The sequence below is a fragment of the Fukomys damarensis genome, unplaced genomic scaffold, assembly GCF_012274545.1.
Source record: "Fukomys damarensis isolate Sample0158 unplaced genomic scaffold, DMR_v1.0_HiC HiC_scaffold_8, whole genome shotgun sequence".
Lineage (NCBI taxonomy): Eukaryota > Metazoa > Chordata > Mammalia > Rodentia > Bathyergidae > Fukomys > Fukomys damarensis.
The window spans coordinates 17,166,488-17,193,583 of NW_022900920.1; the positions used below are offsets into that span (position 1 = coordinate 17,166,488).

A 27,096-nucleotide genomic window follows, 5' to 3' on the forward strand; every position below is an offset into this window, starting at 1 on the left:
ATTCACTACCCCATATAGAATTTATTCAGATCATACAGTATGAGGTTAGGATTTTCCAGCACTACCTGTGAAATAATATTCTCTCCTCACTGGTTTGTGATGCTTTTTTTTTTTTTTTTTTTTTTTTTTTTTTTTTTTTTATATCTAACACATTGTTATGTGTTAGGATCTTTTCCCTGGCTGTCTTTTCTAGTCATTGCTCTATTGGTTGACTTTTGCATCATGACCACACTATTTTTATCCTTATATATTTAAAATATATGTTGCTATCAGAAAAGATAAGACTGAATCTGTTTAATTTTCAATTATAATATTAGATAGTACATAACAGTATTTATTTGTGGTAAAGATAAAAATGAAGGAATCTAAATATTAAAAAATAGAGATATAATACTGACAATAGACAAATGGGTTAAAAATACATCCATATAATAGTTACTTATACATCAAATAGATAACAGTTCATGGCTACAGCTAAAGTAACACCTGTCTGCAGGAATGTACTTAAAATAAACACCATTTCCCTGGTTTGAAAATAGCATTGCCCAAAGAACAATGTTCTCATATTCCACACTGGCTGCTGCCACGAGGGATCCCTGTGATATATTAAAAATCTCATTTCTAAAGAATGATTAATGACTTGAAAGACCATTTATGGCAAAGTGACAAGTATAAAATCAGGATAGAAAACCGAAAATGCAATGTGAGTCCAATGTTGATTTAAAATCTCTGCATATTTTAAAGGCTAAATAGACAATAGAACAAAATGCCAAAGGTTTACAGTGTGATGCAGAGGATTTTTCTTTTTACATTTTTATAGTTGCCAATTTTTCCATGAATTATACTTTCATGTTTATAACTTTTACCCGCCCCCCCCCCGCATCAAAACATCACATGGAGAGGAGAGGAAAACATTTATTCTGAGGTTTTTACCAAGGTAGACCACCACTAGAGTTCAGGGCTGCTTGGCGTAGACCCTGCCAGCTTCACGTTGGGTTATCCCAGGCAGATGGCATTGGTTTCTGATGACTGAAGATGCCTGAGTCACTGGGCCTGCCCATACCCTGGCTTGCTAGCCTCAGCCACAGTCCCCTCACAGCCTCCAGTCTGCAGCCTTAACCCAGCACCATGCAGAATGTGCAGCCCTGTGAGGAGACTTGGGGGAAAAACTGTAGTGGTCCTTTCACTTCACTACCATCCCTGCCACTCCCATAAAACTAAGCCTCAGAATATTTGGCTATGAATGCTCCATTACACAGCCTTTTAAATCCATAAATCCCACCATATTGGGAAGAGATGTAGAAAGAAGGAGAATATTTCCCGTCCAGGGTCTTTTCCAGTTGTTCGCTGTCATCTGGGAAATAACTAGGTAATGAATCTCAAATTCATATCTTTTTCCTTTCTGACTACTGTTTGCCCTGCTTTACTTCATGGTTTATTGCTCTGCTTCTTTAATAAGCACTGTGCTTGACAAGTTCCCTTGTCTTTGGAGAGGCTGTCAATCTGCACCTGTGATGTAAGTCAACTGTGTGCTACTTGCTCTGGGGATGAATGTTGGAATATCCCCATCTGTGGAAAGAAGCAAGGCAAGGGACTGATGGTGTGTAAGAATGGGCTCATCTGTCACAGGTGTGGGACACCACACAATGTGTCCACGGTGGGATTTCATCAGACCCTCACAAAGGCCCCCAGACGTCATAATCTCCACTTTACAAACAAGGAAAATAAGGGCCAAAGAATTTTGAATTTTCTCATAGCTACATGATGGTAAGTAACAGAGACAGGGCCTCAAGTCTTCTGGATCACCTTTTGACTATAATGATCATGCGTTTAGGATCACATAGCTATCCCTGAATCAACTTTCTTTATAAAGAGCCACAAAGAGCTTAAAATAAATGTTCTCTCAAGGAGATTGATCAATAGTTTCAAGGCCCTGGTATGTGATTTGTTCAGGAAGAAGTTAGAAAGCTGCTCATCAGAGTCTAGGGAGAAAGATAGGAAACTCCAAATTGGCAGAATCTGAAGAAATCAGCCCAAATTTGTAGCTCTTTCCCAGGGGCCATTTCCTAAAATCAAATAAAACTATGGGTAGATTTCATCTATAGAGTTATATAAACCATAAAAACTAGAGGCCAGTATGAATCAGACCTAAATAAGGACAGAAAACGCATATGATTTATTACTAAAATAACAATTTAAAAGGGGGAAAATAAATCAATATTCAGCATCTTCATGGAAAGCTAACCTTGGGAAGATGTTAGCAGTGGGATCCTAAGTGGCATAACAACATTTGAAATTTCCTACCAATCGTGATATATGTACAATATGTACAAGTAATACATTTGCTGCTCTTATAATTTGGCATTCACTCATTAATACTCATTAAAAGCAAATATATTAGAGTCAAACAATTCTTAATTTTATACCATGTCGTGTTTGTTCAGGTTTATTTAACATCAAACAAATCATAGCTAATGGCAGTAGCTAAGTTAACACCAATGTACATGAAGTTCCTTAAAATGAACTCCACTTCCATGTTAGAAACTATCTATGCCCACAGAATGATGCCATCATAGCCCACTTGGATGCCAAGATGGGAGTCTCCTGCGCACAGCTGCCGTGTCTGGGAACCAAGGGGTTAGCCTCAGACTTGCCCCTTAGCCTTACTGTTGCATCAGGAGAATGGGGAACTCTACGATCTTCCTATAGGTCTCATTGCTTCTGGAGGAAAAGCTCTGTGGCATCAGGGACCATGTCCACACATTCAGCACTTTGTACTTAGAGTATCATGGTGTTTTATAAATATTCATCAATAGTCACAAGAGGTGATGCTCATAAAGTTCTTAATAAACATGATGACTAATCTTGACTGACAATGTGATTGACTTGAGAGATACCTAGGAGATTAGTAAAGCATAGTTCCAGGTATGTCTTGCTGGCTCATGGGGGCATAACCTGGGGGACTACATGCAGTTCCTGGCCCCTTCCTCTCTGATATTTCCCCATCAGCTCTGCTTCTTGACTCCCAGGAGTGACTAGCTCTCCTCCACCATGACCTTCTGCCATGATGCGTGTTTCTAGGACCCAGCGGACCATGGACTGAATCCTCTAAAACTATGAGCCAAGATAAACTTTTTTAAAAAAAATGTAAGTTCTGTATGTCAGGAACTTTCTCCTAGCAAAGGAAAGCAGACTAGCACAGCAAATGATAAAGCATGGTTTAGATGCTTGGTCTATCAGTAATAACTATAATCTGTATGAATGTAACTATAGGCCAGGAATGACAGGCTTTACATGTATGTTATGGCTTGTGTTTAGATGTCCCCAAAATTTCATGCTGGCATAGATGGCTTTTTCAGAGGTGGCTAGTTTGACAGTGTGTGATGCTAGAATGTATTCATGTTTCAAAACTAGGCTCAAGTTACTAGGATTGAGGGTATGAGTGCTACCCACCTTAAATAGTCTGGATAAAATAAAAGGGGCCAAAAGACTCTGAGGAGGCCCCTGGTTGCTTTTGCTGCCTTCCTCCCACTATGAACTGTTGCCCTTCTGCCATGTGCTACTCTGCCTTGGAGCCGGTCGATTATGGACTAAAGTCTCTGCAAACTGTGAGTGAACTAAATAAACCTTTCCTCCTTTAACTTTGGTGTTGGGTATTTTGTCTCAGCTGCAAGAGAAGAGCAGCTAACACAACACATCTTATTTGACATTCACAACGATCCTCTGAGCTGGGTATTATGTTATGACCCATATTCTGCAGATGAGGTGACTGACATTGCCTATGGCTAAGGACAAGTAACAGAGCCAACCTTAGGGTTAGAAGCATGTGATCTCTGTGCCTGTGAACTATGCCCTCCTCTGCTCTGCCCTTAGCTTCTAACAAGATTTTCCTAGGTGTATATATCATTTCTTCCAGGATAAGTGGCTTTTTTTCATTCATTCATTTATAAATTAATTCAATAATTTGATTATCTTGCATGTGGAGAAAGCAATGTACTAGGCCCCATGAGAAAGTAGACTCAAGAAACCAGTTATTCCCAAAGGAATAACTCTAGGTGGGAAAAGAAGCCACACAGAGATAATATATCAGTTAGGGTTCACTAACGGAATGGATTTAAAATATACTAAGACTTTCAAGTAGTTTTGCAATGGCTGCCTATTGAATCAAGGATGGAAGAATGGAAAAGGGATGTCTGCCTGCTGGAGAGCTGGAGGATCCAGTCAGAAGTTGAAGGCCTGGAGCTCTCTGCAGAGTTCAGTGTGAGTCCATGTTGGGAAGCCAAAGGGTCTGTTTTGGAAGGCTGAAGTCTGCACTGGTAGCCTGAAGGAACAGGATACAAATATCCAAAGGCAAAGGTGCAGACTGGAGCTCCCCTGCAGAGGCAAAAGGTAGGTCTTCTTCACTTCTTTTCCTTATTATTCCATCCAGGCTACAAGCCTACTTATTAGCTAATGCCACCCACATCCCCAGGGTAGGTTTTCCTTCTAAGACACACCTAGACGTATGTTCTATTAATCCAATTGATGTTTCTTAATCCATTCGAATTGACACCAAATTAACTGTCACAGACAAGGAATTCATTTAGTGGTGGAAAGTGTGAATGAAGATTCCACAGTCCCCATCATAAACACTTTCGCAGCTATAGACAGGTGTTAGGGCATCCAGAGAAGAGTGTGGTCACGGTGGCTGGGTCATCTAGGAAAGTTTCAGAAAGGAAGGTGGATCTAGCCTGACCTTTATTTTTTAATCAAGAGATAAACTTGCTCTCAAAGACATAGGTCAAAGGGGTGCTATGCTCCTCTGGAGAAAAAGACACCAGGGGTGCTATTGGTATGACCTTGGACAAGCTCTTTAATTCATCTCCCTTCTTCATTTACAGGATGAGAATAGTGACTATGCTACTCTCTTGAGTTGTCATGGGGATTAAATAAGAGAAGGGGTGACATGCAAACTCGGGAGCTTTGTGACAGACACTAACTGCTCAGTAAACTGTGCTGATGCTGACTTATGTTGCTTTTCCACACCTGGAGGTAGAGAAAGGCTGTCTTTTTTTTTTTTTTTTTTTTTAATAATTTCTCCAGTTGAAGAATTTGAAATTTTTAGAAAAAAAATGGAGGGAGACTCCCTTGAGGCTTCCCCTTCCCTGCTAAAAAGAAGTTACATTAATTACAAATTCAGAACAAATAGGAAAGTCAGGCTTTCAAATGCTGACTTCAACTCTTTCCAAGGCCAAGAGTAAAACATGAAGTGCCGTTTTGTATATACCATTTAACTCTCATTAGTTATAGAAAGCACATGGGTAATCATTTGAAATCAAAACTGTGTTCTTGGAACAACATTTTCTCTTAGTGTTTTTTCTTGGCAGCTAAAATACCTCATTAAAATGAAATAGAAAAAGAAACCTTTAGGAGAACATGCTAGTGACAAAGTAGGATATACAGAATTCGGCAGAGGAGTCGAGAACCCATGGCATAAGAAATCGTTTATAAACCCCAAACATCTAGTATTAAGAATATAAATGTGGCTGTAGGGTACCACGGTCCTCTTGCTCTATAGATAACCTGTCATGTGGACAAGGAAGAAGGCTTGCTCTGCCTTGTGCCGATGGCAAACTTTGAACCAGTTTCTTTACGTCTTAAGCGAGCAGGTGGGGGATTTAGCTCAGTGGTTCCGCTGCCTGCTTCACAAGCATTAAGTTCCCAAATTTGATCCCTGGTACCCTCCCCAAAGAAAGCAAATTAGATTTAATATTTCTTAAATAAATAGAGAAAAGCAGAAGCAAAATTATCCCTCCCAACTTTTTTTTTTTCTAACAGTTGCAAACTTCCAACTGAAAGGAAAGAGGAAGAAATGCCCCCGTGGGGCCTGGCCAGCTGGCTGCTGGGACACAGATCATCTGCTCCCTGGGGTCCCTTACACATCTTCCCCATCCTGCCCCTCCGTTCTCCATGGCTGACCTTCCAACTGGAAATCAGCAGATATATACGTACCTACAGTATTTTAATCCATTGGCTCTCCCTTGTCTTTACACAAAAATCACTTGAACATCTTCTAAAATCCTGTTCCCAGACAGTACCCAAGACCAGTTAAAAGCAGATCACTGGAGATAAGACCCAGGACTCTGTGATTTAAAGCTTGGCAGGTGACACCAAGGTACACCCAGGTTGGTTACGACTGGTGGTTTAATGCAATGACCCAGGTTGCTGACAAGGTTACTGGGCCCTTGCAGAACAGCCCCCACCTGCCTCCCAGCTCCTCTCCACCTCCACTTCTCCCTTCCCTCTCCCTTCTAACTACACCACCTTGAGCTCTGTTTCTCGTTTGCTGTCATCTTTCTCATCATGGCACACTGGCGTGTGTGGCAGCGTCCTTTCCTCTCTACCTAAGCAGGCCAGCTCTCAGCCCTCTGCTCACTCTTCTGATCTTACTGTAGGGAAGTCTTTGAACTAGAATGGACTCCAGCTCACCTCCCCATCTCCTTACATGACCCTCAAAAAATCCAGAAAAACTTGACATCAGAGCACAGGTCATGGTTCTTAACATGAACTTTATTTGTGGGATTGCTTGATCAATGATACATTCTCAAGTAATAGGTAAGCTTGAGGGGGCGGTGAGGGCAGCTATGTCCTCTTTGTTCACATTGAGTCTCCAGCACCTGGCACAGCACCTGGCATCTGGCAGACTGGATAAATGAAAGAATGAATGAATGGGTGCTACTGATGTAATTTCTCCATAGTTTAACGTGGCATACTTTTATTGACAAATGTTACATGAATGAACCTTCAGTTCTGCCTCAGTTCTGCCCCTAAATTATATAGGACAGTTCCAGCAGCTCTCCAAACTCATCCTGTGTATATATTTCAAAATGCCAAAGGATTTTGGGTTTAGCCTTTGGAGCCAAACCCACCTGGCTTTCAGTCGGGATTTGATTACTTCTTAGCTGTGATCTTTGGGCAGCTGCTTACTTTTGCTGAAGTTATTTCCTCATATGTAGAAGAAGGAAAGAATAGAATTTTGAATTAATGAATTAATATATTTATTTCTTTTGCAGTACAAGGAAATAAACCCAGGGCCTTCATACTGAGCTACATTCCCCAATCCTTTATTTTGTTTTATTTTTTTTTATGACAGGATCTCTCTTAGTTGCCAAAGTTGAGCTCAAACTTAAAATCCTCTTGTCTCAGCCTCCCATAGTGTTAGGGTTACAGGCATGTGCCTCCATGCCCAACTACACAGAGTTATCATAAGACCTAACTGAATTTCTTAGTGTAGTACCTAGAGGGCCATAGAACTAAATAATAATAGTAACACTGAAAGTGACTATTAATCTGTATTATTTTCTTACTAGAAATTCCTCAAAGGCTCTCCTCTTCTATACTAGATGAAACAACCCTGAAGTTATAGGAGCTGCTCACCCAATGTCTTTACTGCTTCCACTTTGTAGCTTACATCCAAACACACAGAACCAGAGGGACAGATGCTTCCTCTGCTTCCAAACCTTTGCCAAGGACAATCTTTCCTTCCGGGCCACCCTTCTCCCACCTGTCTTTGTACAAAATCCCTTATGTCTACACCTCTACTCAGAGTCAAGTGTAAATCGGTCCTCTTTGGTTCCCCCCAAAAGAAACTCCATTCCACATTCTTTCTGAACAAAGGCGTATGCCACCACCTAGCGCGTGCTGCCCTTTCCCAGCATCTGTCTCCACTTGCCTGCAAGATGAGTGCACGAAGAGATGTCTCTGTCCACCTCTGTACCCATAGACCTGAGTGCAGTCTTAGCATTCTACCCATTCCCAGGTACCAAAAAGTAGAGATAAGGATGGTTCTGGAAAAAGTCATCTTCCCCTCCAATACATGATCTTTTCTGTAACGTATACCCAGGACTTTTTGATGCTATGCAGAAATCACTGTCAAAAAATGGAGCTCAGGAGCCATGGTTAGGGCAGGAGATCTACGACTTTGGAGAGTTCCTGTCATGTTATGGATGAAGGCAGAGCTCTTGGACTTGGAGGAACAGTGCAAAGCCTGTGCTCTCCTGGTTCATTGTCAACAGAGCGTATCTAATCCTCACTAGCAAATCACAGCAGAGTGCCAAGGCCACCCTGGAGGGAGCAATTATGTTCTTTCTCTGAGATCACTTTAAAAATCTCTCCTTTTGCAAATAATTGAATGGAATGAAGTTTTCCAGTTTTAGTGCCAAGCATTCCAAATGCAATTCCAGACTTCCAATAGCAATTCTCAGACTTTTCTATTTAACACACATCTAGATGAAGGCTATAGAAAACTAGACCCAGCATTTGCAAAGAAAGAAATGCCCTTCTTGGCCCAGACCAGAAAGCCTGGAGGTGGGGGCTGTGCTACCACTGAGTTTCCCTCCCAAGTGGTTCAGACAGGGTGGAACTCTCAGAACACAAATGAGCACAGACTTATGTTTTTTCCTGTTGTTATTATTGCTGAGTTTTTCAAAGTGGATGATTTCTGCATATTAAATCTACACATAAATTTCAGTGATGTGGCCATTAAGACTCATTATGGTTCAGTAATGGAACCAGTTTAGAGTTGAAAATAAGCCTGCTGTAGAGAAATAATCATCATCTTTATATATTTCCTTATCAGGGCAGAGAGGCCCTACTAGGTTGTCATACTTTGAAAAATAGCTCAAGCATATATTTGCATTCCTTGTGGTTCTCACTGACCTGTGAAGGCAGTCCAGGGACCTCCCTGTACCGGATGAATTCAATTTAAATGCACGACCACTCCTAGTACTTCTTCCAGACTTCTTTTCTTCATACAGTGACAAATTGGAGAAGACTCTGGGGTAGTTCAGTAGTTTTCCAACAAGAGCTTGCCTCAGAATCCTTTGGATTCCACTCCTTGAGTTTCTGATCAGTAGTAGATGGAATGGGGTCTGAGAATTTATATTTCTAGCAAGTTTTCAGGTGAGGAAATGAGTTTCTTGGAGCCTTCTCTGTTGATTCTGAGGCCTCTAGCCCAGTACTAAAAATGACCATGCAGCTAATGCCTCTTAACCGTGACTGTGCATTAGGATCTCCTGGGGATCCCACAGGACATATAAATCTGAGCTTTGCCTGTTTTGATTAGAGCCAAAGGAAACAGAGTACCCTGGTTCTGACATCAGCTAAACCAGTCACTCTGAAATAAACTATCTCAACATTAAAAAAATAAATAGAAAGATCCAGAGAAGTATACAAATACATAGCTCAGTGAATTATTGTGAGGCAAATATTTTGGAAACAGCGGCCACATCAGGAAATCGAGCATGTTCAGCCACCCGCGGCTGCTCGCTGGGCCTTTTCCAGCAGTCCCCTCCTTCCTGATTATTACAGTAGTTGCTTGTAGGTTCTTTTTAGGTCTTTCACCCCAGTCTTTATTTCTGGACACTAATTTTATCTTGCCACTTAAAAAATTATTCATTACATTAAAAATGTCTTTTAATATCCAGGATTATTTCTTTTTTTCCCTTTGTTCGTGTGTTGAAAATCCCAGGCTTTTTGACCATTGACTTCTAACGGATTCAGTTTTGTACAATATTCATTGTGCAGCTCACAATGCCTTTTTTTTTAAAGGTGTCTCCTGCAAATTGTAGCTGTATCCAAAGACTTGATCAGATTCAAATTTTATTCCACTGGCAGAGCCATAGGTGTATTATGTTCTTTCATCAGGAGGCAGACAGTGCCTAGCTATCTCTGTGATGTTTCAGCTCTTAATCCACCATACCTCAACCTGTTAATTGCGTGGGATATCAAAATTGTGATATACAGAGATGTTTTCCCTTATCTGTGTTTTGGTTGTCCATTGGTACAGTTCTTATAGGAAAAGAAGGATAACTACATCATTCTTTTCCTTTATTTATTAGTATGCAAGATAATGAAAGCCTATAAACATGACCAATTAGTTTTTTAAAACTTTATTGATTCAGGTAATCGGATATATTCCTTCATTTTAGGTCACTGGAATAATCATCCTTATTGAGGCAAAAGTTGCGCTATCTCTGGCATGTGGCAGCCTATTTAAATGAACTGATAAATTCTTTCAAAATGACCCTAGTGGTCTTTGAAAATGTTCATTGCATCTAATATGACAATATGCTCCAGGCCTATTTGTCATTTTTTTGTGCCCCAGACTTGAGATCAGCCATGATTTCTTCTAATAGGAAATGTTATTTCAAGGCCTAGTATATAGGTCATTGTTTCTATGCTTTTAAGCATAAATAGCTTATTTTTCCTATGTTCCTGTTTAGGTGTGTATACTTAAAACATATATTACCTTGTGAGTTGATTTTTCTAATTAAAATGCATGACTATTGGGGCCACTTATATATTATATTTGTATCTCCTTCCATTTCAGAATCCTGATGAAATCCTTAGAACCAGAAGATCACTAATTGTTTTATTTTACAACATACACCTAACGGCTTCTGAATAACAACCATACAAATGCTGTAACTACCATATGATTATTTTTAAAAGTTAAATAATTTGTTGCATACTCTGCCTCTATACTCACACTTTAGAAATAGTTATGATATATCTAAGTGTTACAGTATCTCATGACCATACTTACTGTATTCTCTCCTTTCTAGCCTCATTGAATTTTAGTTCTATGTATAACTACATATTTAGTGTTCACAACCAGTTTTTAGGTAAAAATCCTTCTAGTTCTGATGATCTGAAGCTCATGCCCGCGTGCAGTTTTCAGAAAGGATCTTGTAAACAATTTTCACTGAGCTCCTGTTGAAAGTAAGTTGTGCCTTTTGGAGGATATCTTATCATCTAGGGTGTTTGTACAGACTGACGGTGAGTTGCTGTTTAGTGTCTAGTTTCTTTAATCTATTTTCATGTAGAGACTCAAGAAGGAAGATTCAAGGACCACCTCACATGCTGCTGCTGTCCTTTATTACAACCACCTTCTGTCTTATATTCTCAAATACATCTTCACCATATGCTGAGGGACGGTGAGATTGCAGCATTCATAGTTCATGATGAATGTGCTTGAAGGCAGCCACACAGGGAAGAAAAGTATTCTCATATTCTACAGGTCTTCCTGAGAGAAATTTTATGTTGAAGAAATCTTTGTCAGTACCATCCATTGGACACTTAAGTACGGCAAGTGCAAAATAGGAAATGAATTTCAAATTGTGTTTGATTAACTAATTTAAGTCCAGATTTAGCTATACGCAGTGACTTATGGCCACCATAGCGACCGTACAGTTCTAAGAAAACCTTGGTGCTGTTACTCATGAATCATTTACCAGTGGGTTGACCTGTGATGATAAGAGGAATAGAGATGGAGCACAATGAATGTCCTGCTCTCCATGTTAACTTACCCTCTTGAATAGGCGTCTATTGAGAGATATTAAATCCCTGTATTTTACAGACTGAGAAATAGTTTGTAACCTCGAGTCAGTTACTCCTGAATTGTTAGTGACAGCAATTATTGCAGAGAACTGTTTTCAAGATTCTTGGAAGCATTGCTTGGGACATAATTAAATATCAGCTATCCTTTCTCTAAAACTTGAATATTCCCTTGTTCATTTCCCCACATGTTTCTCTCTTCACAAGCCATAATAAGTATTATGTCTGTTTTGTTCAGTGTAGATGATAGATGCTCAGTGAATCAGTAGGAAACAACAAACTATGATCCTTAGGCCAAATCCAGCCTACTGCATTTTTGTATTAGAATCTCAGCAAAAAGTGGTGGTCACCTTGTTAAATGGTTGGAAAAAACCCAAAATTGTTATACTATTTCATGACATGAAATTCAAAAGTAAATATGAGTAAGTAAAATTTTATTGGCATATAGCCAGCCTCAGTATTGCAGGGATCCTCATTTAATATTGCCTATAAGTGCTTCCACATTATTTGGGTGGAACTGAGACCCATAGCAGAGACTCTCTCTGTGGCCTCCAAAATGAAAATATTCACGACCTGTCCCTTTATAGAAAAAGTCAGCAGACCCTTGAGCAAGTCAATAGGTGCTCATTATTTCCCTCAAAGAAACTTGATTTTATTTCACATTTTAGAAAAAAATGGATGTTTTAAGAAGCTTCCTCCTAGCTGTGGCCAGAGAAAATTACATTCTGCACCCAAATATACACAGCTGGGGATCAGTGAAAAAAAGCAAGAGCCTTAATGAAGTTATTAAAGTTGTAGCCTAAGAAACAAAATTCTCCATAGAAATTCTCTTAAACTCATGAAACTTGAGGGAAACAAAGAATTTAAGACCTTGTTTATTATCTGATTTCACACACACAAAAAAAATGCCTGGTATGAAAGCAGTTATCCATTCTAAATGCATTTCTAAATGAAAATATTCATTTACTCCTCCCAGATTTGGGGAAAAAAGGGGGGGACATTAGTCAGAAGTATCATAAATCTTTAAGAAATAGCATTTTAGGATTTGACAAGAGCTGAACATCAGCCCTTAGAGGAACAAGAGATGCAGGGAGGGAGGAGGGGGGGAGCGCAAAGAGATGGAAAAAGTATTGAGCTGTGTTATATATACGTACCAACTCCCCATGATAAATGCAATCATTATGTACTGAAAACATGTAAAAATAAAAATTAAAATAAAAAAAAGAAATGAAGGGAGGGCAGGGGTATGGGGGAAAATGAGAACCAAGATCCATCATGTAAAGGTACAAGATCCCAATGATGAATGTAACTGTACTGTATACATAAAAAGTACCAATAAACTCAATGAAAAAAACATAAATTGAGAGGACTCATCTTTTGTGAGTCTTGGATTCCATCTGAAGTCTTCCTTGCAGGAGGGGAAGAAAGATCATATTTTAAAAAGTAGCAGACAAGATTTTAATTGCATGCCTGACCCTTGCACAGATTTTCCCCAAGAAGAAAATCTAAAGTATCATGGTTGGATATTGATAGCTTACTCATGAATATTCCTCATAATATAAAATGAAGGCATATACATTTACATATCCCAAATAATTGAAGTCTTTCTTTGGAGGGAGAACAAGTCCTACCAAATAACAAGCTGGGTCCCTAAAATGACACTAAAACTCTTAAAGATGTATTAGTAAAGACAATGATAAATAAGTGGAGCCATTTACAACCCAAATTAAGATAGAGATGGGAGTTTTGACTTTTAATATTTTTTAAAAAGAAGTCACAGCATAATGAAGACACTGTTATATGCCAAGTTGACTCCACATCCAGAAACTGTTTTTGAAATTGCTCATGATGAGCATTCACTTTGAATTCATGTTTCATATAGGTTATTATCAGAGGGTTAGACAACAACTTTGCCTTCTTTTATTTCCGTTCATTTTGGACCTTGGGAAAAGACTATCAGGTGATCTGTAAATCTTTCTAAGAGTTACAGTGATGGTCCAGAAACAACAGTGCTTATAAGGCAAAGGAGAAAGAACTAGAGAAGTCAATTGAAGGTACTGTGTGTGATCTGTTTGCTGCCAATTATATTCACAGCCAGATGGAGAAAGGTATTTGTCTTAGGAGGTGAAGGATCCATAAAGGAGTCAGTCTTAAAGGAGAAACTATAAGACCTGCCATAGCACGCTGTTTTAAAGCCTATGCTTTGAAGCAAGATGGATTTAAAGTAGAACCTCTTACTGGTTATGACATCTTGGGCAAGTGTTATGACTGGAATTTAAATGTCTTCCCAAAGCCTCATGTGCTCATAGGGAAGGCTGTTTAGGTCTGGCTGAATCTAGTGCATGTGATACCAGGATTAAGGATGTATGATGTAATAGAGAACATTATGGAAGACTCCTACAGTGGGTCTTCATTTCCTGTGCAATAAAATAATTCAAGCTGACAAGACATAAGACAGAATCAAGACTAGAGAGAAAGATGGGTCTTGGGCTGATCTAAGCTGCTCAGGGCAGCACAGACAAAAGGCAATAAGGACATCCAGTATTTATTCATAACAAGTATGGGCAGGAGGGGAGCAGGGTAGGTTTCAGGACACCTGATGATGGTGGGTATCACAGGCAGGACTGTGAAAGGAAGGCACTAGCATATCTCTGCTGAAGAGAACAAGTGGTTAATTCAGAGTGAAAGAATTCAGTTGGAGTCAAAGAATTTAGTTGGCTAGAAATAAGCTCAGCAAGGCCCTGATACTTCAGGGACTAAGATTTAAGTCTCAGTAGTAGCCATTAGTGGAGTAGCTATACTTGCCCAACTCTATCTAACATGACCATTTGAGTCAAGTAAAACTTCAGTCAGGCTCCTAATAAAATATAGCTGAATTGTAGAGGGGTAAGAAGCTTGTGCCACTTATAGGCTGCTAGTAATGTTGCAGAGATGTCTGAAATATAGTACTAATTATTCTACTGACTGGAATTAGCATAGTTTTGGGTGGCACTACCCAACAGGCTGGTAGCCTGCATGAGATAACAAAGAAAGACAAGCTGACTGCTGTTGCTTGCTGCTCACTGCCTTCTGCCTAACACACCATAAACTCTTTCTCTTTTGTGATGCACCTTTGTCATGCCACCCTACCTTGGAGCCAGCTGACTATAGACTGAAACCTCTACAAGTTGAGAGCTGAAATGAACCTTTCCTTCTTTAGCTTGTGTTTTTTGGGTACTTTGTCTCAGTAATGAGAAAAGAAAAGAAGATAGCAAGTAACGTAACCTATGACACCTATGATATTGAGATAATGGCAGTATCTAGCTTTTAGAGTTGTGTAAGAACTGAAAAAATTGATCCTCACAGATGCTTGGCACCAGGCTTGTCAATTAAACATTTTCAACATGCAGGATGATGCCTTACAAATTATCACCATAGACATGGATACCATTTGATACTGAGCTAGTCTTATTGAAAAGTGGAGAGTACTTCAAATCTCTAAAACTTTGCAAATGAAGAATTGAAGGATTCAGGAAAGAACTTGTCTCATGTAGGAAAAGTTGATTTTCAAAAGCAAAAACCCCTCCCTCTAGAGGAGCAAATATCCTGTTCACTAGTCTCCTCTGAATCTGGGGTCTATGTGACTTTCTCTAGCACAGCAGATGAGTTTGGGTTGCCCACTAGTATTTTTCCTCCCCTTTCTTCAAAAGGACACACAGTGGTTATCTCTGTGGTCATGTTTGTGCCACATCCCCCACATCTCATTGAGATCTGGGTGGACTCCAAGCCCAAACTAAGCTGACTTGATCCTTTCTCCAGGGAAACTTACCTCATGGCTGGATATCACTTTTCCTCAAGCCATTTCATGAGCTTCATTGGCAAATGTCATGTAAAGACTATTCAGATTTATAACCTTAAAATAAATATAAAAGTAAATACTTAGAGGAAAATGTTTTTAGGTATGAGAAATTGCAATTTCATTTTTATTTTTTAAATAATTTTATTGGTACATATTAGGTATACAATATAATGACATTTGTCATTGGAGATTTGTACTTTTACATAATACATTTTGATTCTTATTTTTCCCCATTCCCCTGCCCTCCCTCCAATCCCTCCACCCCTCTCTATTTACAAAGATGTGGTTTCCATTTTTTCATTTTCTCATGCTAATTCGATTCCCTTCTTTCCTTCCCCCTCCCCCTCCCCCTTCCCCTATCCCTCCCACTTTCCCTTCTTCCTAAGAAATTGCAATGTTAAAGCAATGTAAAAAGGATCATAAATCTACATATACCTAGTGCCACAGTCTTTCTGGGGTGTCAAGAGATAAGACTAGCTGAGCAGAGTAGAGAAGGCATAAAACAATCCTTCATCAAGTCTAAACTGTCTGGTACAGGAAAAAAGGGAAGGGAAAATGCTCTACAGAGAAGTGTCTTAATTTTCTTGCTTCTTCATGTGGTAGCTGGGAATTGGTTCCAGGAATTCCTAATGTCTTTACTTTTTGAGCAAAAGTTTTTAAAAGATATTCACTAATTTTTGTTCCCTCCTCCCTCTATCTCCCTCTCTCTTCCTCTCTCTCTCTCTCTTTCCCTCTCTCTCTCCCTCTCTCTCTCCTCCTTCTCCTCTGTTCTTCTTCTTCCTCCTCCTCCTTCTTCTTAGTGTCTCCACCACCCACTGGACCGCAAGTAGAGAATTATCTGTCAATATTTGAACAAATAAATTAAAATTTTTGACCGAAGTTTAACAAGCTATAGAGGTTAAATAGAAACCATAAAAACCAGTGAAGTTTCAGCCTTCTACTAGAATGACTTTGTCCTCCCCTTTCTTCTTTTTCTTTTCTAAAAAAATTAATTCTACTGGTACATTTTTAGGTGTACAATATAATGACATTCACCACTGGAAATCTGTGTATAATCTATCTTGGTTCTTATTTTTCCCCATTCCTTTACCCCTCCACTCCTCCCTATTTACAAAGTCTTTGTTTCATTTTCTCATATTAATTTGATTCCCGTCTTTCCTTTCCCCAATCCCTCCCACCTCCCCTTCCCCTTTGGACATTTTCTTCCTTTTTCATAATATCTATTGAGCCGTTCTTAAAATCCTTATTTACCCTTTCAGTTTCTCACACCAGAGAAACTATTTGGTATTTACACATGTGTGCCCTATTTATTTCACTTAAGAGTATTGCCTCAATGTGCACCCACATCAGCATGAATAGACGACCCACAATGTGGGAAAAATTTTCACCAGCTGTTCCTCAGACAAAGGTCTACTATCTAGAATATACAAAGAACTAAAAAATAAAAATCAGACCTCCCAAATTTAAAGATCCAAACCAAAAATGAGCAACTGAAATGAGCAGACGTTTCTCAGACAAAGAAGTAGAAATAGCAAATAAACATGAAAAGCTGTTCCACATCACTGGTCATTTGAGAGATGAAAATGAAAACAATGCTGAGATTCCACCTCACCCCAGAAAAAAAAATGGCTGCTGTCAAGAAATCAACCAATAAGAAATGCTGGCGGGGCCACAGGGAAAGAGGAACCCTGCTCCACCGTTGGTGAGAGTGTAGACTGGTGCAACCACTGTGGAAGTCAGTTTGGAGATATGCCAAGAACTAGGATTAAAGTAACTGTTGGATCCAGCTATTTCCCTGCTGGGTATCTTCCCAAAAGAATTAAAAGAATCATACCACAGTGATATATGTGGACCCATGTTTATAGCAGCACAGTTTATAATAGCTAAAACTTGAGAATAGGCCAACTGCCCATCAACCGGAGACTGGATAAAGAAAATGTTGTTGTTTTTTTTTAATCAAATGGAGTCATGCTCAGCTATAAAGAATGAGAAATTAGAGACATTTATAGCTAAATGAATGCACATTGAGGCAATACCCTTTCTTCTTTTTAGTGATTACAGAAGCTCATAAGAGGAGCAAGGAAAGCCCCCGGAAATCATGGTATATACTGCCTGATTCTATTTATATAAAATCTGAAAGAAATGCAAACATCTCTATAGTGACAGCAGGTCTGCAGTTACTTAGGACAGTGAACTGAGCAGGGGCAGGTATGAGGGATTACTAAGTATCTTATTTACTTTTCACACTGCTGAGACAATATACCTGACACCCACAAGTTAAAGGAAGAAAGATTTATTTTGCTCACAGTTTGTAGAGGTGATCAGTCCATAGTCAGCTGGCTCTCAGGCAGGGTAGCACGGCAGAGGGGCATCACAGAGATGAAACAGTGCAGTGCAGGGCAGGAAGGCAGCAGCAAGCAGCAGCAGCAACAGCCTTCTTTCTGTCTCTTCTATGTTATCCAGGTTACTCACCCTTAGGGGGGTAGCACTCACACCCAGGGTGGGGCACCTTTAATCCTAGCATCACATCCTCGATCCCATAATACACACTTAACGCTAGCATCACACACTTAATCTCAGCATCACACATTCTAAATCCAGCCACCTCTGAAAAATCCTCACCTATGACCACATGAGGCTTTGCGGGGACATCTAGATACAGCCATAACACTAAGGAACCAGAAGAACCCTTTGGAGGTGATGGATACATTCACTGTCTTGATGAGGTGATAATGTGAATACATATACGTAGGTCAAGTCTTATTATATTGAACACTTTAAATATGTGTAGCTTACTGCAAAATTACATCTGAATGAAACTGCTCACTTAAAAAATATATTGTATACTTATGTCCAATATCTGTTTCTCACACAGATATAAAGTTCTGCCGACTTTCAGATCCACAGCACCTCACAGAGCCTGGCACACAGCAGCCGTGCAATAACTACCAGTTGAATGAGTTAACAGATGAACCAAACCCTGCTCGGGCAAGGACTTGATCTTACTATTTCTTCTGCAGTCAAGTCAAAAGTAACAGACTCAGAGATTTTTAAAGAACTCGATTATTCGGTTATTCAGGCAAGCTTGCAGCTCATAACGTGAGGAATCTTGGTTTTAAATAACAATTATTTTTAATTCTCTTTTTTATTAGTAGCTGTTTATTCATCAGTGGTTTCATTCAAAGTTATTTTGATATTTTGGCCAGATAGAATGGCCAAGCATTACACACTTTTTCTTAAAAAGTGGGGGGCAGGGGAATGAGACAGAAAGGGGACCGACCTAGCAGTAGTGCCATTTGAAAAGAAATTAACAAAAATCTTGGTATTACCGTGTATTGGTGACAAGCGTTAAGTTTTACTTACATTCCACGGGGAGAAAATTTTCCAGGGTAAACAATGAGTGCAAACGGTACTTAGCTTGCAAAGCTATTACGCTTGTCATCTGGACCAGAACGGTCCTCCCCACACACACTGTGTGCACTGAACGTCGAGAGCAACACGGCTGAGCGTACAGACAGTCATTCTCCTTGGCCCTACGTGGAAATGTCACTAACAGTGTCAAGCACTCAAAGAAAACCAGCCTACGGGTCTGGATGCACTGCATGGAGCTCCTACCCTGTGGTGTATTGTGAACGCTACACCCTCAAGAGGCGTAGGTGTAGACACGATTGTTTAATAATCTTTAAAACAAGAATCAAAGTTCATTTAAGTCCTGTTTCATTAGCAAAAATAAAAATAAAATAGAAAAGGACCAAATAATCACTTAAAGTGTAAAATTCCTACATTATCCAATTTATACAACTGCGGGAGTCTCTGCCAAAATTTTTGAGAAGTCCAGGACGGTTTCAGCTAGACCAGGGGGCACACAATTTGCATCAGCAAAATGGTCTTGGGTTAATCCAATAAAATAAAAATGTAGAACCACATACACATGGATATGATCTCTGCCGGTTAGATTACTGATAAATTCAGTCTCAGACAAGTTTTTAAACTATGCTATATAACTAGATACAACCGAGAAACCCTCCAATGCAAATTTTATATAGTGTCGTATCAATAAAAAGAAAATAATGAAACTGAGAAGACGCATCACTGTAGGAAGAGAAAGCAGTATCTGTGCTGTGGTCCCTACATGAGGAGGTGGGGCCAGGGCACGCTGGAAAGATTAGGTTACACTGAGTAGGAAACATTTGATTCCTTGGTGCTTTTAGTTCTGGGGCCAGTCGAAGGCCTCTTTCCAGAGTGGCTATCCAGGGTTGTCCCCAAGTGTATGACTGAGCCGGTTTGCTTTCTGTTTCGTTTTTCACATAGGAGGAAAAAAAAATTGCCAAAGCACTGGGGTGCCTGGGCCTGGGGCTACTGGTTTCCTGGCGGAGCCCGGCTGCCAACAGGCCCCTCCATCCCACAGAGGCCGCTCCTGTGCAGGGGTCTTGGGCTCACAGAGCAGTGTGGCCCCCCCAGCAAGCCCAGCAGGGGGGTGCCCCAGGGTGCATCCATGGTCTTCACTACTGCTGCCCACGTTTTTCTCTGCCACGACTCTCAGACTACTGGAGTTATCAGAAATTTCAGATTTTCAAAGCAGGTTCAGTATCTTCAGTACATATGTTGGATTTTATAATGGTTCAAGGCCAGAAAAGGTTCAGCGCCTTCCACACAGACACTGGTCCGTTTCCTATTCTTGGCATCTGTACTTTGTTGGTCCAACTCTGATAGCGGGCTGAAAATATTCAGCGCAGCTGTATCATGTCAAGACTCCCCATCCTTGCCAATACCGTGGCTGATCAGAGGTGGTTGAGAGGAGAAATTTACAAGAGATACGAATTCATTCTTGTTGTTTTGGGGTAAGTTTTGTATTCAATCCAGAACCACTGGACTGTGGAAAGATAGTCCAGCTGCTCAGAGGGTCTTGAGAGGGTCCATGGGGCACGTGGCCTGAAGAGATGTTATTCTTTAAAATGGTCTCAGCCGTGGGCAATGTGCCCCCATACAACAATTCTCAGGCTATCATGGCAGTTGCAGTAGCCTTGACAGGATTCAGAGTTGCCCTGGAGAAATCTGTGGAATGATGTTCTTGACTGACTCCTACAGCCTGGGCAACCTCAGGCACCATGGGAAGAAGTGCAGCAGGCAGCTGCTGATGACTACGACTAGGCATCCTAAATTCATCTTCTTTATGACTAGGCCCATTTTCATCCCCAGAACCAGGTTCAAAAAAGGTTACTTTTCTTCCATCCCCTGGTTTCTTTTCTGGTGTCTTCTCCTCTGACCTGAGCGCTGATTTGGTGGGCTGAGCTTGAGGAAGTTGAAAACCCAAGGATCTCCAGCATGATTTCAGCTGCGATGTGTTTGGCCACCCTCCTGTCGGTGCCCATGCCTTCTGTAGGGTGGTTTCTAACCTTTACCTGCATCTCAAACTCCCTGCAGAGTGGGAGGCTGCCTTCTGTGAGGAGAATGTACTCTGGTTCCTTTTTGGCCTGCTGGGTCTGGGCTGGTCTGCTAACCGGATTCTTCCCCTGGCCATGTTCGGGGCTCATCTGTAACATGCCTATAGGTTTAGTTTTCTTTTTTATTCATGGCTTCACTCGCTCAACTGCAGGCAAAGGTGGCGGCTTCTTCAACCCCTCAAGAACAGCAATAGAGGCATTGTTCTTGGAAATCTTTTTGCTCTTCCCTTCCCCTAGAAACTCCCTAACATAAACCCTGCTCACAAAGTTCTTCATGTGGGTTGGACCGCTGTCCCAGGCCAGCCTGAGAATTCACAGGCGAGTTCCGCTTAAGTGCACTTTCAAACACTTGGCTTATTTCAGATTTATTGAGATTTTCTTCTTCTGATTCTCTTTCATTCATCTCCAGCCCCTTGGGTGGGGGCTCACTGAGTAGGATCCTCAAAGCTTTCAGCAGCAGCATCATGTTTCAAAGCCTGTCTTTCCTTTCCCATTAAATTGCCGTCCTCCCACAGAAAGTTCAACTTGATAAAGTAAAGATGGGACTGGAAATGTGTAGAAATACCTGAGGGGCAAGCACCTCCTCTCCCCTGTAGTTATAGGTGGATTGTATCCCAGAGTAGGGATCAACAGGCTTATACATCTTTTTATTTCTCCAAGTGTCACGCACAGCACATTTAGCTCAATGGTAGGAGTTACGCTTTCTTAAAGAGAGGATGATCCAGAAACAGTGTCAGTTTCACTCAATTCTGAGAGGTTATGTGGTTAGGAAATTCCTGGCTGCTGCCTTGAGCTCATTACCCACGCCCCCTGCCAGTGAGAGGGAGGGAATCCAGAGAGGTTTATTTTTCTTTCTGATTATAGTATGCTTAAGACAGAGTTTAGGAATGCAGAATAATAAACATTTGGTTTTGCACTGATGTGTTCTTACTTTGTTGTAAATATTTTCGCTATAACAACCATGGAAGCCCCTATTGTAAACAGTTTACTTGTTCACATGTTTGGCTGTGTGATGCTGGTCTCAGCCCAGCATTTAGGTAACCAGAGCTCTTGGTCATCCTTCATACAGCAGGAGAAGCTTTCTCAGCAAGAGCTGTGCTTATGACACATACCTATCATCTGGACACTTAGCTGTCTTGTTAGGCTAGAAAGATCCAAGGTACTAATGGACCTGATAAAAGGAGAGAAACTGTTTTGGTTTTTTTTTATGATTTCTAAATTTTCACAGAAGAACTATGAGGCTGTACATTTAGGAAGAGTCTCTTGTGATTGTACCAGTAAAAACCTGTAAATCCCAATCCTCTCAAAGATATATTTTATTCTAAAAGGTCAGGGAAGTGTACAAAAGTCACAGAGCACAACTGGCTAATGTCTTATGGGAAAACAAAGGCAGGTAACCCTTCGTAGATATTTAAGGCTAGTAACCTTTGACAGACACTCCACAGGGTAAGGCTGCCTCGTGAAGAATAATTATACTTTAGCATTTCTTCCTATCCCAACATAGCAGCTACTTATTGAACATTCTTTTAAGGCCCTGTGTTAGTTGCTTCAGGGGACAGACACATGGGGAAAGAACATATTTCATTTCCCAAAGAGCTTGCCATTGAGTGGGACCCAAAATAAGCTAATGGAACCATTTGCTATCAGATAATAGTAGGAATTCTAACTCTTAATACGTTGGTCCTTTCTAGTCTAATAATCTAATAGAGAATCTTAGCTTCAAGGTTTCAGAATTCCCCAAAGCTCTTAAAAATATTCAGATGCCTAGACTTACTGGGTCTTAATTTTTGATAAAAGTTACCAATATATGACTCATTGACATACCCAGAGAAAAATAAGGTAAATGAGTCTAACATAAATTCATTGGGCATTCTTCCTAGACATTTTAAATTGTGGTAAAATTCATATAGCACAAGATGTACCGTCCTAACCTTCCTTGAGTGTTCGGCTCAGTTGTGTTAAGTACACTAACCTGACCATGCAGCACCATCTCCCACCAATCCTCAGAACTCTCCTAGCAAACCTGAAACCCATTCAACAACTCCCCTCCCCCGGAACCCCATTCTACTTTTTGTCTCTGTGAATCTGACTACTCTACAGACATCAAGTGAGCTGACACTCATATTTATTTATTTATTTATTTATTTTTGGTACTGGAGATTGAACTCGGGTCCTTGCACTGGTGAGGCAGGCAGCAGAATCACTGAGCCTAATGCCCAGTGCTGACACTCATAATTTTAAGTGACATTGCTTTTTAAGATTTCTTTATAAAGCAGGACAGTGCATGCCTCTTGAGGATATCACAGACACACATTATAGGGTGGGTGTAGAAAATCACCATCATGATATTGTGCCAGAGTTTTGAGGACCAAGGGATGGATTATTAGGGACCCTGACTGAAAGAAAGCTTTATCTCAGGGAACTTGGTAGGAGCAAAGATGATGAACTTTGGAAAATGCAAATAAGAGACTCATGTAATTATGAAGATGATGTTTCTCAGAGAATGAATATGAGGAATTTGAATGCATTTTTAAGTAAGAATTCTCATCTCTCAATTACATTCCTCAAGCCTGAATAGGGTGAGTAAAAGCACAATTAATTTTTCTTTTCATATTTGATTAAGTCAAGATGCATGATTTCACTCTTTGATGATTTCACAAACTGTAGTTTGAATAGTCTTTAAAAGAATTAGAAGTAAGGTTATGATTTTTCACTCAGCCTAGAAAACAAATACAAACTAGGACAATATTCATGTTGAAGAAGATTAAACTGAAGCAACAGCAAGAAAGTAAAACCAACCTACCCACTCTCCATCTCAAAACATCCCCAAAAGTGGAAAATGAGAGTAGACAGGATTATGATCATTCATATAAAATTATTTCAGTAACCATAGATTTTTAAAAATGAGAATGATGAGAAATTAAGCTTGGACACACACGCCTCTTCTGCCTCCCCAACAATACATAGAAGAGTAAAATTTGGAGGCATCAGGATGGGCTTCATAAAGGAGACAGAGAAGGCGGGAAATTTCCAGGGGACTCCTTGCCTGTGGAACCCTGAGATTTCCCCGAGAAATTCTATACAGTGCAGGAAGAATGAAATTCTTCTTGAACCCCATAAATACAGGATACAGTAAATTAAGTTTTTACAAAAAACAAAATAATAGTCCCATGATGGGATTGCAGGAACAGATTGGAAACATGGAAACAGAATATTCAGTCACCTCAGCCAGATGTTTTCAAATGAACATTAGATGAACAGACGTATCTCCAAACTTAACATCAACTGGGAATATGAACGAACCTATGACCAAAGCATCCCATGAACAAATGTTACCCAGTTCACAGTCCCCTTAGCCAGATGCCAAACATCCCTCAGTCTCTCCAGTATCAGACCAGGAAGAAGGAAGCTCAGTGGATGAAAGCTGGAATGGAGAGACAGAGGTGGTGACTTTAAATCACGGCTATCAACTTGACTGGCTAAGAGACTCTTGGAGAGGTGACTGGACCATGGGGAGCCATGCTCATTGGTGGAACAGTCTGCTGATATTCACAGTCAGACATGCCATTATGAGGCGTGGTCCAGTTGAAGGAGGTAAGTTACTGAAGGTGCCTCTACCGGTTACATCTCTAGCTAGTGCTCTTGCTGTGTTCTGCTTCCGGGACACCATGAGGTGAGCAGTGACAGTCCTTTGACTGTCATGTTCCTATTTTGGAGCCAGCTGCCTGTGCCCTGAAACCTCTTGTATCTATGGGTCAAAATGAACCTGTCCTCTTTTGAGCTGCTGGTATCAGATATTTTGATTAAAAAGCTGACCAAAGCAATGGTCTTAACTGACTGCAGATAAAATCTCTTACTTTTGCAAATTTTGCAAAAATATATAACCTTGTAAACACATTCCAGAATTTTGAAGTACCTCATGCAAAAAGACCATGAGGCATATGCTTTATTAACTTCATGTTGAATCTAATTCTGCCTCTGGTATATGGCTTACCCACTTGGTTACCTCATATATAGAAAAAATATCTACCCAAGACTGTCTTATTTAAAGAATAAGTGCAACAGGACATATGAAAAGCTGAATCTTATAAAATTAACTTCAAACAGAAAATAAACTCCATATTTTTTAACATCTTGATAGAGAATCTATCAAGTTTACTTCTTATACATCATCATGGGAATACATGGTCCACGGTGGCACTGCTCTGTGTGGGTCTTAGGCACCTAGGCTCTTTCGGTGCTCTGATTGTCTGTTCCTTGTGTGTATAGGGGTCTTTATCTGAAACTATATAAGGAGAAAGAAATTGTGGGAAAATATGCCCAAATAAAGCTTTGGTCCTGAAGGTTGCACATTATAGCACTCTCATTGTATGGGTGAGGATACTGTTAGGACCACCTTGTGTGGAAGTGAAACTGGAAAATGCATCCCCGGGCAGGGCCACTGCCTCTCAGCCAGGAAGGTCATGTACACTTTTGATAGGCAGCTAGTTTAGTTGTCTCTGCCACAGCACTCAGCATAAGGCAGGAACTGAGTGACCCAAAAAGTAAAAGGGACCTCTGGCCCCCTAAAAGTCCTTCTCTATGATCTGGGAGTGACAAACTCAAATGCCTATAGGAATGAATTTAATGGCACAAATGAGTGAGGAAGTTCAGGAACAAATGAAAGCAGCACCTCAGAAGAAAGGAACATAACAGCAAGCACGACGGTAGGTAGCAAGGGCAGTGAAGAGGCCACAGAAGGGTGTTTTGGGGCCTCTGTGAACTCAGGTCTAGGAAATTGCAGTTCTGTGGAAATAGAGATCCATTTGGCCAGTGTGCCTGAATTTTCACTGAAAAGCTGGCCTTTTAGGTATAGTTTTCCAACTGATAAATGGAATCAGTTATCTATTGCTGAATAAAAACAAGTAAAATAAAAGTGGTATCTAGCACTCATACCATTGCTCACCATTCCATGTGTAAAGAACTTGAGTAGATGCAGTGGGCTGGCCTGTTGGTACCTCCTCTCTTCCTTCTTAGTTATTTCATCCACAAGGACAGGGTAGCCTGTAGAAGCCAGGAGCTGCTGTTTTGTAAATAAAGTTTTATGAGGACATAGCCATGCCCGCTTGTTTACATATTGTCTGTAGCTGCTTTCAGTACAAGGGCAGAGCTGAGCAGTCATGAGAGGCAGTATGGTCTCCAAAATCTATAATGCTTATTATCTGGTCCTTTACAATAAAATTCTGTTGACCTATGCTCATTAAATTACAACAATAGGTACTGATGATTGAGCATGACTTCTAGGCTTGATGTAATATCCATCATCTCATTTAATACAACCCAGCAAGAGTCACATATGGCTGTCAGTCTGTAGAGGACAAAACTGAGATGAATGACGGGTCAGGATGGGTCAGTGACAGCCGAGATTACATGGGCAGTGAGTAGATTTCATGAACACACTCTGGTGTTCTCTCCATCAGAACACACTGCCACCACTCTGGGTTTGAGGCCATGGTTGGGAGGGGTGGGAAGAAGGCAAGGCCTCTCAATTTCAATGTGGCCTTCTATGTCGACGCCTCCTCTCCCACGGCCTGACAGAACGGGAAGCTGGATCTGGGCAGGCATGGCCTCCCCTGGATGAGTTGTCTGCCTCCCGTCAGCAGGTTTCTTCATCCCAAACAAATTGTTTTATCTAATGTGAAATTTCAAACTGGGTCCAGGCAGGAATCCACGATTCAAGTGTAAAGAGTTTGATTAGAAGTGTTTCTTGCGCTATTCAAGCATTTGTTTGGTTGTAGAAGTTTATTTTGCAAAAAACAAAAAAGTAGGAGTTTTTTTTTTCCTTTTTTGGTTTGTTCATTTGTTTGCAACAATGGGAATTGAACTCAGGGCCTTGTGTACACCAGGCAAATCTGTTGCTTTTATAAGCCAGGGCTCTACCAAAGTGTCCAAGAGGAAAAACAAAGGAGGATTTGAAAAGGAACCACACTGGGGTGACCAGAACTGGCAGTTACCATGAGCAGCTCTCAAAGCATGGCTCCCAAGGCCTGATCCACCCTTAGCCCTAAGCTAAGTCTGTGCAGCCCCAAGCCATAGGAATCCAGGAGCTCCTTAGCTCTCCAACAACTGTATTGCCCATGGAATCCCAGTTCTTAAGTCTGTGGCTTTTCCCTCCTTCTCCTGCTTCCAACATTCTGCAGGTAGCATAGAGATCCAGTGTCTCTGCCTTCACCAGTGATAGTGGTCATCTTTCCTCCTCATCACCAGGCAGGCCCCTCCCTCTCATCACATTTTATTTCTTTTTCTGGGGAGTCACTGAGGGTAACAGTAAGCCATTGGTTGAGAGCATGTGGACAGACTCCACAGTCTCTTACTACGTGAGCAGTGCACTTATGTCATACTACCTCTTAGCTGTGGGTGGACCGAGGGAGAGCAGCCCAAATGGGCCTTCTGAAGGGC

At 40.6% G+C, this 27,096-nt stretch overlaps 1 pseudogene; it reads right to left on the reverse strand.

Moving 5' to 3' along the window:
* Window positions 1-19,836: 19,836 nt before the first annotated feature.
* Window positions 19,837-21,301, reverse strand: LOC104868160 (annotated as a pseudogene).
* Window positions 21,302-27,096: the final 5,795 nt, after the last annotated feature.